General features: G+C 43.2%; 1 protein-coding gene across 9 annotated transcripts in view; it reads right to left on the minus strand.

The window, feature by feature from the left end:
* HMBOX1 (homeobox containing 1) overlaps positions 1–14,359 on the minus strand; it is a 108,691-nt gene that overhangs the window by 89,605 nt on the left and 4,727 nt on the right. The gene's annotated exons all lie outside the window — the stretch shown is intronic.

The raw sequence follows: 14,359 nt of genomic DNA on the forward strand, positions 1-14,359 counted from the left end.
AACCACTCATTGATGGATATCATGATTTCAGCCTCTCTCAGGCAAAAATCCTTCCTAATAAATGTCCAACCAGCACGAAATCTCTCCATCCATTGCTTATTACCGCTGACGTTTCACTTTGCCACAGTGGCAGGATGCTGGAGCACCACTGTCCTGGGCCCCACCGTCCCACAAAGGACCACAAGCAGTCCTCCCAGTTAATCCAGTCCAGCTTCCATTTGCTCCCTGTGATCCATACCTGCCCTCTTGCCATTCTCTCTCTGCTTTTCATGGGGTGAGATAAAAAAGCTGTTTTATCTCTCTAAACGTAAACTCTGATCTCGTATCAAATGCTGTTCAATAAATGAATACACACCCCCAGTTTTAAGTCATACATACATACATTTATACACATATTTCCATCAGCAGAGCACACTGGAAACTATTAACTCTCATCTCAACCTCTGCTGGGGGTAAAACACGTCAACTTGACAGGCGGTCCAGTGCAGGAAGATGCACACAAAGAGGTCAGACTACAATCTCAGATGTCCTGTCCACCTTGGCTGCTGTGTACAACTCCCTCCCTCTGCCTTGGGCCAAGATCACATTTCTTAACCTTAAAAAAAGTCAAGCTCTTTGCAAACAGCTCCATGGGCCACCCTGTATCCCACTAACACTACAAGACACAGCAGAGTCATAAAACCATTGACATTTTCACCAGAACATTTTCTTAATTACAAATACTGATAAAAACCTGCATTGCTTCTGCTTCTCAGACAATCCCAGCAACACTGACAGTGCTTGAGAGTGTGCCCAGGAGACAGAACATTTATATTTGCTGCAATAATGGCAGGGACCTTCTTACAGTCCACCAAGAGACAGCAAGTCAGTACCACCACTATGGAAACTTGCTGTTTGATCCAGATCTGAACAAGACCAGGTTTGATCAGTGTTGTAAATGGTGCTTCGTAAGCACAACTGGTAATCAATTTGGAAAAGAGGAGAAAATGTAAAGCAATAATTATCATTTCTACCTGCTTCCCTTGCTCCCCCTACCCCCATCATAGTTTTACAACCCTTCTTTGAGTCTGCTTAGGTAACCAAACAATCCAGGAGGGAAAGGAGTTGAAAAGCCCCAGCAAAGGGACTTTGCTGCCAGGAACTGGCTGCCAGTTCTGCCAATACAGTGTTGGGGGATGACGTGTTCTAGGAACTGCCCCTATCTTTCAGGTTGCTCCTATCACTTCTTTCCTTGCAGCAGAACTGAATCAAATCTTTGTGAGTTAAAAGGTTGCAGGAAGCTGTACACAGACATGGGGGGATTTACTCTTCAGACAAAAAAAAAAAAGACAAAAACCTCACAAACCACCCACATTTCAGCAACCCTAGGTCTGCCTGCACCCCTCTTGCAAGAGCACAGTTGCATATTCTTCATTGTATTTATAAATAGGGCTGGTTTTATCATGTCACAGGCTGTCACTTACACTGACTTCTCTCTCTCAGCTCATGCACAGGAGCTCCCTGGCCTGAGTTTGTAAATACAGATTTGTATGAACAGGAACAGATACACCATCGTGCAATATGAGGCCATAATTCCACCGGGGAGAAAGCGTGAAAGGAACCCCAGGTAATGGAACTGTTTGTACATATTCACACAAATAATCTTAGCCCTTGTCCTGACATTAATATAAGAACACAAGTCTTATGGAGCTTGAAATCTTCCCCTGGAGAAACAACTTTGCAAAAGCAATGGAAGAAAGCACGCTGTATAGAAAAAGCTGTTTGTAGCTTTGCTTGCTATTTAAACCAGGCTGATTAATCTTTAAGATCCAGCAGCTTTTCAGATTTTTGCCTTCCCTCCCTTATTCTACAGCCTTTTTATCAGTGCTTTAAAGGAACAGCACACCAAAGGCTCAGCTACACCCAGGACTGTGCACACAAACCCCCACCAACTGCAAAAGCAGCAGCTCATGTGAGAGCTCAGAGACCACCAGGCAGCTGGGGACATGAGGCAGAAGTGGGATACAAGGAATACAAACCAAAAAAGAACTGGAATGTGTGAATCTGTAAGAGATCGTTTAGTACAGCAACCACAGCCCCTCAGAAACCATGGCAGGACAACAGGATACAGCCTCAAGCTATGCCAGGGGAGGTTCAGGTTGGACACCAGAAGGAATTTCCTCATGGAAAGGGTGGTCAGGCATTGAGAGGGGCTGCCCAGAGTGGTTTGGAGTCCCCAACCCTGGAAGGGTTCAAGGAATGACTGGATGTGGCGCTCAGTGCTCTGGGTGAAAAGGTGGGGATGAGTCACAGCTTGGATTCGATCTCTTTGGTCTTTTCCAACTTTAAGATTCTGTAGTTTTAGGTTTTCCAGTTGTATCCTCCAATCGGAACCATCAGGGTTCACATCTAAGCTTTCACTTTGAAAATGAGATCATAGGTCCTGGTAAAATTTGAGACTGACAGCAAATACATTCTCAAAGCTGACATATTAAAAAGCCCCCACCCTACAAATTTGGTAAAAGATGCTACTATTGACAGCCTGCTTTCATATACAGCAAGGTGGGAATGGAGGGCAAGAAGATATTCAAAGAAGAAATATGAATGAACAGAAGGAATTTATAAAGAGCCTGGTACCTGCAGTGCGGCACGAAAGCCAGGCCACCCCCTTTCCAAAAACCTCTTGTAACCTAAAGCCCTGACTGTGAGGCCATGCTCCACCCCATAAGGTTAAAAATCTCTATAAAAGTTTTCAGGTCTGGCCTTCAAGAATTGAAAGGTAGTCCAAGGAAGTCCTTCAGCACACCAGTGGGAAACCTGGGTTATGTGGAACACCAAAAAAAAGCTGTAACAAAACCTCAGTATGAAGCACAGTACAGAAGATTTCAACTAGGAAACAAGGCAAGTCCAGCACCTCAGGAGAAATCTTCCTTTTCCTAAGTTACTTGGGAGATACAGAATGAAGAGAGAGAAATCAGACCACCATTAGTCTGTGAGTTTTCCACCTTCAGGTCTAACTGCACCATGCAAAGGCTCTCTGCCTTTGCTGGAAAAAAAATCCTGCATGAACTATATAGATGTAATGCATATGTTGCACAAAACCAAGTTTACATAATAAAGAGAATATATATTTGCTTTGATCTCAAGCTGCGCCATAAATTTTTAATAACAGCTGTAAAACAGAAATCTTTGGCTAGAAATCCTCAGCAGCAATGAAATTTAAGCTCCTACTCATTACAGGTTAAGAAAACCCATTTCCAATCCATTCCTTGTTACCAACTTCTCACAAGGAGAAATGCAAATGTCATCCACAGCCATTTATTTATTTGTAGATTATTCTCTTCAGCCTGGCTCTCTCCAAAACAGAGGGAAAAGGGACTATTCAATCTGGTTTGTCATCTTTGGTCCTATTAGCAGAGACATTGCTAAATTCAGATATCACAATCCTCTCATTTTATATTTCACTGGAAGGATGCCTCAATCTGTTTTTTTTTTCTCTACAGAGAAACTGTTAAACCAAAAGTACTAAAAAAATAACTTCTCTACGATGCACCACAAATAGATTACAGTTTCTAGTTCAAGTGCAAAGGGACAAAGAAACCAAAATCTTTTTATATGCAGACATTAAAGTAAAAGCAGGAAACAGACTTAACATCTGGCAAAAAAACATTAACCCTTGTGCGTTCAGTGATGCAACTCACAGAACTTCCTTTGCTGTCAGCTCCTTCCCCCCCACTAAAGAATCACCACTATTGTACAGCACTTAAAACAGTGTGTTCACTGCTCCAAAAGGTGCAATTATCAAATACATTATCTAGAAAAAAGATTACAATAAAAGAAATATGAAATTCCTTGTCCAAGTCTTACATATATCACTGCATGCAAGGAAAGTATCACACAGAAGCATTTTTTAGGAGGAAGATTTTTAGAAAACAGTATTTAAAGCCAGTTTTTGGGGGGTAGAAAGAGGACAGATGATTACAGTGCTGTATGATAAGATGAGAAACAGCGAGCTAATGGGATAGAAAACTGCATACACTGGAGACAGCTTTACAAGTCAGAGAAATGACAGGCAAATAGCAATCACACCACACCAAAAAGGCACTGACAAGTCAGAAAAAACCTTCATTTTCTAAATGACAGCAGACTTAGTCCCTCTGTATGAAGAGCACACAGAGTTGGAGTTAAACAGTAACTGAGAGTCCCAGAGATGTTTGGAGACTACCCAAAATGGAGAGAAACCATTCCTTCTCTTCCTTCCACAGGGTTTGTGCCCCTCTGTTCAAAGCCAGGTGGGTTTTTCTGGATGCAGATCCATCAGAAATCCAAGCTGTGTCCTGCCCTCCCTCCCTGCCAGGGGTGAGCGCTTGCAGGGTCCTGCTGGCTCAGAACTTTGAACACACCCCAAATCACTTTCAGCAAAACTATCCCAGCTGGATCAAGCACAAAATTACAGAGGTCCATGTTCTCCCGACTGATTCCATCTGAACCATGTGAGAGAGTTACTAAACAGCCCTGTCAACACATTGGTGAGGATGGGAAAGGGAAGGACTCACCATCCAGCTCACAGAGTTTAAATACTGTATTTGTTCATGCTTAAAGTGGCACAGGACTGAACAGGGGTTGAGAAAAAAAAAAAGAATTAAATAAGCCAAATTAAAAAAAAAGGTGACTTAAATTAGAAATTAAGGCCATTGGCTCACTAGGAACTGAACTAACAGCACCTCCCTTCACAAGGGCTAACCTGGGATCCGGGTATGGAACACCCAACAGGAGAAAACACCGCAATGGAACACGTCTGGACCTCTCTTTGGGTGGGAAAGGGGGGACACAGAGGATATCCAGAACACCTGCAGCCCACAGTGAGGATGACTGCAAGGATATGCTGCGGAGGGGTCAAATATTCTAGGCTCTCCTCAGCATCCACCACGGCATTATCCAGCCTTGCTTGTGCCAGAGATAAAGCAAGCTTCTGATCTGACCACAACAGCATATTTCTTACACCTGATTTTAACTGAACTCAGTCTCTATGCTGAGTTTTGCAATTCTTGCATAAACATTACTTTATAACTGCCCAAAAGCAGAGGCACAAACCTGCATAGCTCTGTGGTGGTGCAGATGAGAGCCAGCTCCAGGCAACGCTTTCAGGACATACCCCCTTATTTTTGCACCACTGCTGCCCTGCAGAAAAAGAGCAGCAAAGCAGAAGCCTCACTGAATCTCCAATTACAAAGCCTACCATGTAAAATGCCAATTAAACAATTGCCTTCTAACTCTCCCTTGTGCCAGCCAGTGTTCAACCCAGTAAGAGTTGCATGTCTTTAAGAACCATAGTAAAACACTTTAAAAGCTCCACTTTCCAAAAGTAAGGTGAGAGAGAGAACTGGGGACAGAATGAAAAGCACAAGGATGCATCTCCATGAAAATTATCAGTTTAATTTCCCTTTGCACATACCACAGAACTGGAGAGGTTGGACGGCACCTCCCAAGCTTGTCCAGTCTAACCCCCCCTTGAAGTGCAACTTTCCAGTCCAATTGCTCCAAAAATAACTGTGCAGGAACATGATGATCCACCTGGATTTAGGTTGGTGCTGGGGTAATGACTGGACTACAAAAATACATCTTCCTACGAAGCCCAGCAGTCTCAGAGCCGTGGGGTAGGGATGGCCCAGCAGGGTAGTTTCTGAAACCTCAGAGAACGTTGCTAAATCTTTTGCTTGGTGGTTAAGGCCAAAACCGAAAAGTTAGTCAAAACTGGGTTTGAGCAAAGTTTAGAACTGGGAACTGTGACTGCAAATGGCACGGGAACAGATACAAAAGAAAGACCATCAACAGTAGCAGGGAAAACAAGCAAGAGAAACTCGAGGTGCAGCATCAAAACACGTCATTTGCAATTTCTCTTTCTGCGAACACCAGTCATGGTCCAAGACTCTCCTCAGCAGCTGTAAGAGCACAGAGCTCGTATCCAGCACATCCAAATTAATGCAGGAGAGTTTAGGAGGTCTGCCCAAGTAATGTCTCCACACAATTATAGCTCAGAAGTCATAACCCCTCCCTTCAATATTAAAGAAAAAAGAAATCACATTTGCAGGCAAAATGTACTGATAATACTGCAATGGCAGCATGGCCCCAAGCCTGCAGCCTTCTGAGAAGTCATTCTCATTAGAAGAAAACTGAAGGATCATCCTCTTCATCCAGCGATTTGCAAGACATTTAACACACGCTGCTCACTAGAAGACCAGCACAGTCTCAGGAGTGGGCAAGGGGAGTTTAAGTGTTTCAATCCCATCCCTGTGCAGGTTTTACCTGGAGGAGATGGACAGCATAAACCAGAGCTGGGAAGCAGCACCCAGGAGGACACCAGAGGCAAATTTCCGCCATGAGGGGTGGGGGAAAGGCTGCTCACAGTAAATTGTTTTGTCAAATAACTAGAGGGAGGGCCAATGTCTCCTCTGGAAGGCTGACAGTAGAAGTCTGTCAGAAGCAAAAACAATGGATAATTAATTATTCTTAAATATGAAAGGACCTAGAACTCAGTGATCTGCTAATTAAAAACAAAATATCCACAATATAGTTCCAGTTCAGTTCTTGTGAGAGCCAACAGAGAGCAATCCAACCACCTCTAACGTCAGTAAGAGCTTGTTTTAAGGACTCATCCCTTAAAGATATCAAAATTTAATGGAAATTGCAGATATTTAGCACTCGTCTATTTCATATTCAAATATCCGAGCTCACACATAATACACCAGAGAATCTTCACCAACTCACTGTGTTTCAGCAGTTCTAGAAATCACTGAAAAGTAACTGGCAAACCAACTAAACTTCCTTAGTGTAAAGCTGCTCCTTGAAGGCAGCTCTGGAGGGGCTCAAAGGAGTGAAGTTTTATTTTTGTTTTAGTTGGTCATGCAATGGGTAAGAATCAGAAAGCAGCTCTGATGTGTGAGAAGTAGCACAGACAAGCTCTGTGACAGGGAGAAGGAAAGATAAATTGTGACTTTCTGTGAAGATGACAACACTTAAAATTAAATGTCCTTGTCTTAATTTCTGCTCCCACGTAGCCACAGTAGGTTGTGTGAGGGACAGAAGAAAACTAAGGTTTCTCCAGCCTATCTTTCCCACAGTGTTTTACAAAATAGGGAGGGAGTAGAGAGGTCTTCCAGATAAATCAGGATCTGCAGGGATCCAGCTGCAGGATCCCCAGCCTTTTGTGAGAATTTTCCTCACAATATGTACAAGCCATCCATCAAAGGATCCACAAAAAACAAAAAAATCCCAGAATCACTTGGGTTGGAAAAGACCTCTGAGACCATGGAGTCCAGCCTGTGACTGATCCCCACCTTTTCATCAGCCCAGTGCTCTGAGTGCCACCTCCAGGTGTTCCTTGGACACCTCCAGGGCTGGGGACTCCAAACCTCCCTGGGCAGCCCCCTCCAATGTCTGACAGCCCTTTCCATGAGGAAGTTCTTCCCGGTATTGGAAATGCTGGACAAATAGCAATCGTGAAACACAAAGCAGAATGACAGGTTTTAAATCCACCCTCCCTAAGTGTGGTGCCTCAGTGCGGGCTGAAGGGAGGCAGCTCCCACAATTTTAAGACTTGCAATATCCCAATTCGGAAAAGGTGTCCACATCCTTTGCTCCAAGCACTGGACAGCAGGAATTCCTTTAAGGACAAGCAGAGGAGATGGCCATGACAACTCCATGGTCACCATCTCCCTTTCACCTGCCTGCTCACGAGTCAGACACCTCTAAATTAGGAGGGACATTTGTTGAGGGACATTCATCGAGCCTTTCCCTGAGCCACAGACACCTCAGAGTGACCACCCTGAACATGACTGGATACCCCGTGGTCGGGGCTTAAATATTCCCTTAAAGCTTTCATTTTCCATTAAAATTAAAAAAAAACCAACCTGGAGCTTCATCCTCTAGTCAGGCAAGGGCCTGAAGAGCAGCATACCTGCATTCTGGTTTCTACCCTGGGTTATTACCCAGACTGTTTATAAAACCATTTTAAAATGCCAGCTTTTGTGTATTACAGTTTTATTAATCTTGAATGATACATCATAGGTGCAGGACGCATAAAAGGGTTACAAAAACATGGTTTGCATCTTAAAATGCTTTAGTGAAAACAAATGAATTCTCTTTATTAAATGAATTGAACCTTGCTGTGTCCTCCACGGAAAGATTTCAGTATTAGTGAATCTCCTCCTTCATTGTTCTTTTTTCCACCTTATGTTAGGGGAGGAAAACAAGTATTTCGGCATTTACAGCTCCCAAATGGTTTCTCAGTTTTGAATTAAATAGGCTGTGATATGAACTATCTGAATACACAGAAATAAAGGAAATATTCTCTATGCACATGCAGAAGAGGCTACTTTTGTCAAAAAACAGGTTTACTGCTTCATCAGACTCTGGTTCCATGTGCTCAGCCAAGAGTGACAGCCTCCACTCCATTGGTTTGACTTGATTTGAGATACTGGCAGTAGAAATACAGTATTTATATGGTACACCCCAGGTACTGTTGGAGTCCATTACAAGAAACAGAGGCATTACAGCAAAAGGCTTAGGCTTTAGAAAAAGGCATTTATGTATTTTAACCTATTTAAACAGAAAACTTTTTTTAACAAGAAACCAGATTTTGAATTCAGGTTATAAACCCAAGTTTAGGTGTAATTACAAAGAGAAGGTAGAGATGCTTCATGGCTGGTTTTATCAGCCAACTTAGCCAACAATCAGCTTTTATTCTTATCAAAGATACAGATGCATCCATTTGCCATTAAACAGATCTGTTTCCCACAAACTGCACACAGCCTCCAGGCTCCAGATAAGCAGGGAATCTGGCCTTCTAGCATCCAGAGTGCAGGAATTTTAACACCTTCCTGGAGCAGCATTTAAACTGATCATTAGTGTCAACAAATACAATCCAAATGGACCATCCCAAACCTCTTTGGAAGCAGAGACTCTTTTCTGCTTGTTCAGTGTTTAACACCCTGGAGGCCCAGCTCCAGCAACGCCCTCTAACTGCAGCCACTTTAATCTTCATTTTAACTATTTTATGAGTCATTTGTACGCCAAGGTAACCCACCTAAGCAATCAAATACAACCCAAAAAAGATCTGGATCCCAGTTTAACAAGCCTCAGAGGGGAAAGAAGATAATACCTGAAAAAGTTCCATGTTCCAAGCCAAGGTTTTATGGAGGAAGGGGAGGTTGGAAGGGGACCGAGAGAGGGATGATCTTCCCATAGCACTGCAATGCCACAGGAAAGCACCACGTTTAATGTAATCAAGCTCTACATTGCAGCCATATGGAAACAATTTCAGTCAATAAACAACTCCTGCAAGAAGACAGCAGAGGAACAGGAAAATCAGATCCTGATTTAACCAGGAGGCAGGAGAGCTGCTGGCTGAGCTCAGAGGCTGCCATGAAACGAAATATCCATGTTCACCAAAACTCCACAGCTTTGGGTCCCTATCACTTGCCTTTGACTTCCACACCTCAGATAGCAGAAGTACAAATGGCACAGCTGCTTCCACAGTGGTTCCCAGCCTCCAAGATCCTGGGCCTCAGTGCTCTCCCCTTTTTTCCCCCCTTCCCAATCTCTCCTCAAAGCCTATTGCTGTGGCCAGCTTCCCACCTGATAGCCAGAAAGGAAGCAGACATCCCAAACTTTAGATACTCTCCTGACCTCTCTGCCATTATCTGCCTGGAATTTGCAGGTTTCAAAATAGGGACTTTCTCAAGGAGCAAATCCTTAAAAACACCCACCTGGAAAAAAAAAACCAACCCAAAGCACCACGCATTTCACTTTTTCCTGTCAGTAGTATTTAAATGAGGCTTAGTTTCAAGATCCCATATTATCCAGGATCCTAAAAACCAATGGCAAAAATACTGCCTCTCCTGCAGAAGACAACATTCCTGTGCACTGCTGATTACAGCTGCAACACCAAGGGAGTAAAAGCTAAATCAGTTTGGGACAGGAAAAGGGAAATTCAAGGGAACAGCCAGCAAGCGAAGGCAGCTGCATTTTTAACAAAAAGCAAGAAGGCACAGTGCTATGAATAAATCAGAATTTACTTGAGTATGACAGAGGAGTGACACCAGTATTTATGAGAATAAGGCCCATGAACTGAAGGGTAATTCATGAGTGTCTTCAGGAGTAGCTGCTTGGTTGGAAGTTCATCACTTCCACAATGCGAAGGGATCTGGCAGCACATGTGCCACAACCACCCCAAGAGCGCTGTCATTTTACACCTGAGGACATCCAGAAACAAAAAGCCTTGGGATGTTTCTCTTAACAACAAAAGTGCAAGGCTCAAGTATAAAAAACAAATACAGTACCATTAATAAAATTTAAACCCCAGTAGCTTTCTGGTAGAAGGGAAAACCACTGAGAGTAGTGGGAACAGTCCCCTGTAGACTGGGGCAACACACCTTTGTCACATGAAGCACCTTCTAATTCACCAGCAATAAAAGATGATTCCCAGCAAATCCATTAGCAGAGAAACATTTAAATCAGCCTAAAACCCACGCACCAAAGAGGCCTTTCACCCCAGGCCAGGTGGGTGTTCCTATTTTGCCAATGCTCAGCAAGGGAATGGAGCAAATCTGCAAATCTGTAAGCTAGTTATCCATCCAGGCAAAGAACAGGAAAAGAAAACTCCGTGTTTTCCCAGTAAAGAATTACAAGAACAAGGACACCGGTAATGCCAGTCAGCACATTTTAATGGCAGAAGTCTTGATAAAGGACTAACTTTGCCCTTTTGAGATTACAAATGGAGTTGAGCAGAGTCAAGCACATGCACAGAGCGTACTCTGGTTCTGGTGGAAACCCACATCGGCTGCTCCGTATTCAAGAGCTGTCAGTCAGCCAGTTCTTAATCTACTTCCTGGGATTGCATCATGCTAATTTTTTTTTGTCACTAAATTTAAGGTCTGATGCAGTTCAACATTTTTATCACTGCAGATAAAAATCTGAGTGACACCAGGGCTGTAGCACAACGGGACATTATTAGGAGGAAAGGACAGCAGGAGAAAAGAGGCTGAAAACCTGCCTTAAGTTAACTCAGGAAAGCCAAACCCATCAGAATACAAAGGCTAATTTATAATCTAAAAAATGCAGACTGTAACTACTAAATGGCAGACTTTACTTGAGTAAAGAATGTCAGTACTGGGGCAGTGAGGCTCATGAACAGGATTTCCCTGTGCAAAAGGGCTCCTGGGAACCTTTTCAATGGCTGTGCAGCAAAAAGGGCTAAAGGCACCTCAGAATTTGGTATGGATCAGACACAGGCTGCAACAAGCACCGTTTTTGGTCTCCACAATGTTAAAAATAAACGGAGAGCATGAAGAATCACCGGATGATCTGAGTGCTGGAGAAAATGCCTCAGAGTGAGACTTAAAAGCTCAACTCTGTTTCCTTATCTATCAAGTAACTTGATTACAGAGTGTAAGTACCTTCATGGCAAGAAAGTCCTGGATACTAAAGGGCTCTAATCTTGTCAGAAAAATCCTAACAAGAACCAGCGGCAGAACTTAGACTAATTCAAATTAGAAATCAGCCACTTACAACTACCAAGAGAAGTGATGAGCCTGAAATTACCAGTGATGGACACTCAGGGCTGGAAAGCTTTCAAATTGTTTTTAGCCAAACATCATTTACTGGTCTCAGTTTCAGAGTAAATGATTAAAATTTAAAGGCCTGTGATACAAAGCATATAAAACATATCAGGGAAGGCAATTTAATTATCTGTTCTCGCCTTAAATTTTATGAATCTCCAATATGTTAACATCACTCAACTTCTGTGGACCAGGAAATTAAAGAAGGAGGAATAAGTTTCAAGTTCAGCAAGTTCCCTCTTTTTCAGACTTATCACTAAACAGCTGGAACTCCCACGAAATACAAACAGGGAACGACCAACTAAGATGTCTGGAAATCACGTGTGATACAATTTAGTGGGGAAAACTCTGATCAGCTACTTACCCCTCCCACCTGGGGCATGAAAAATCAGTATTAGCTTAAATACCTAGTTCTCATTCTGGATAACTACACCTCTGACATCCAGGTTTCTACTCCCAAGAGCAGCAGCACTCACTACCAGCCAGCCAAGTCAAAAAGCTTGCCCTGCATCATAAAGTAAAACCTATGGCAGAGCCTAGAAAGGAAATTTCATTGCCAGGAAGAACTTTCCAACACTCAAGCACCACTTCCATGTCAGAGCTGCTGCACACCCAGTTGCTCAAACCCCCAAACCCTGCCAGTTAAATCACAAAGAGATTTGTGGTAAAAGCTGACATTGTAATCAGAGAATCTGATCATGGCAGAGAAACCGTCCAAAGTAAAGGTCAGAATAAATATCCAAGCAGGAACAGCGCTTGTATTTGATGAACTAACTAACTGCTTTCTGCTGCCATCAGTACTACAGTGCCATGGTAAGAACAAAAAGCAGATTCAGTGCTTGCCTCAGAGCTCAGAAGAAACGGGCAGCTCAAAATGCAGGAAATGACTATATGCTGCACTTCCCAATTGATAGGGCAAGGGCTTATCAGAAGAACAAAACTGGCTGTTCACAAGGCCCTGAAAGAGTAGCCTACACTATTGTTTCAGTGGTAGTTATCCTGCTGCTGAACTTAAAAATTCTAAGGAAGTGAAAAGAAAAAAAGACTTCTTAAACACTAAGTTCAGAAGGGGGGAGAAGACTGATACCAGGAACTCAGGACAAGCAGGATTCAGCTGGGGGCAGACCCAAACATAATTAATATAATTTTTATGCCTGGCTTGTAAATTCGTTCCTTAACCCAACATTAAGATCTCATCTACCACCACAGCAGTGAATGGGATTCATGTAAATTTAATACAGCTTAAAAATACATCTTGTACATATGGAGAATAAAAAAAAGGCCACCTCTATGCATGAAGCAGGTGTCAAAATTTGTTTCCTCAGGCTGGAAGAAGCTCTTTCCTGGAAGCAACACTCCACCCATTGGGCAAACAGAGACTGGAAGCACTACCTGCCAGCATTCCATGGACACACACGAAGTGGGATCTTTGTCAAGCCATATTACAGACGTGATTTAGGTGTACTCATGTACAACCTGATGGAAGGGCTTGGTACTAAGTTTCAGGCTGGTAATTGCACTGAAACCAAGATGAAATGATGAAGTGAACGTTCAGAGTGGAATTCTGTAGCAAAAAGTGAACTGACCTTCCACAGCTCCTGGTTGGCTGCACAGGAAAGATAAAGCAGAGCACACTCTGTCAGGAGCACTACGGCAGTTCCCAGTTTTAAGAGCAGACTTTAACTTCAGACTCTGCCTGCAGCTTTGATTTAGAACTGGGAAAGGGAAATCTCCACACAGGGAGAATAACCAGTTATAGACTATTTCTTTTCATTCTTAATAAAGCACATCAAAACAGTACTTGTTCAATGCTGGTGTCTGCATTAACATGGGGCTGAAGCAAAACAAATGACAAACATGCCTGTGCATTCCTGAGATAGATCTGAAGTCCAACACCAAAAAAAATCCTATTAAATGAAGCAGAAGAAAAGCAGTGCAAGAAAGAAGGGCATCCCTCACAGTCTTGGGAGGGGCATCTCACAGTCTTGAGAGAAAGTTTGCTTTTGGTCTGATGGGGGGTAGAATATAATGGATTTAAAAGCAAGAAAATTAACTGAATAAATAAGGATGAGAAGTGTCGAGCCACAGAAGTCAGTGGGAAATCCTCCCACCATCAAAAAAAAAAAAAAATCTCTGGACTTAAGTATTCTTAATGTGCACATTAGATGGCCAGCCAATAAATTCCTTATAGGGTTACTGTATACCAATATATCACGGATGGAAAGTGCAACAGATGGGGAAGACACCCGAGTTGAAGTGCCACTGCCTCAGTCCGTGACCTTACATGAGTCACTCGGCCCTTGTGCCTCTGTTTCTCCATTTGTAAAATACCAACACCTCTGTCAAGCAGTTCTGGAGATTTACAAACAGAGGTACAAAGTATTGTTGTGTCATGGAACAGTGAAAGGAGGGCAGTGGCTCGGCCAGAACAATCAGGTGGGAGCCATTGGAGCTGCACTGCACCGGCCACCACGCGAGCTATGGCCATAAATCGATCAGCCCTGATTAGGTTGGGCTTTACGACGCCGTAATTGTCACAGCAGCAGCTCCAGGATTGTGACATGAGCCCTGCACTCAGCAGTGTCACACAGGAAGCCTGCACCAACCCCAAGCTGCTGCTAAACCCAAGTGCAACAGCAAAGAACAGGAGCTTCCCAAACCCAACAGATATTGTAAGGTTATCAAGGATAAAAGCTTCTCCACGTGCTCATATGACCCAGGCTAACGCTGTGTGAGCGCACAGTCCAGAGGGGAAGAATATA

This window comes from Corvus cornix, chromosome 3 (genome assembly GCF_000738735.6).
Source record: "Corvus cornix cornix isolate S_Up_H32 chromosome 3, ASM73873v5, whole genome shotgun sequence".
Lineage (NCBI taxonomy): Eukaryota > Metazoa > Chordata > Aves > Passeriformes > Corvidae > Corvus > Corvus cornix.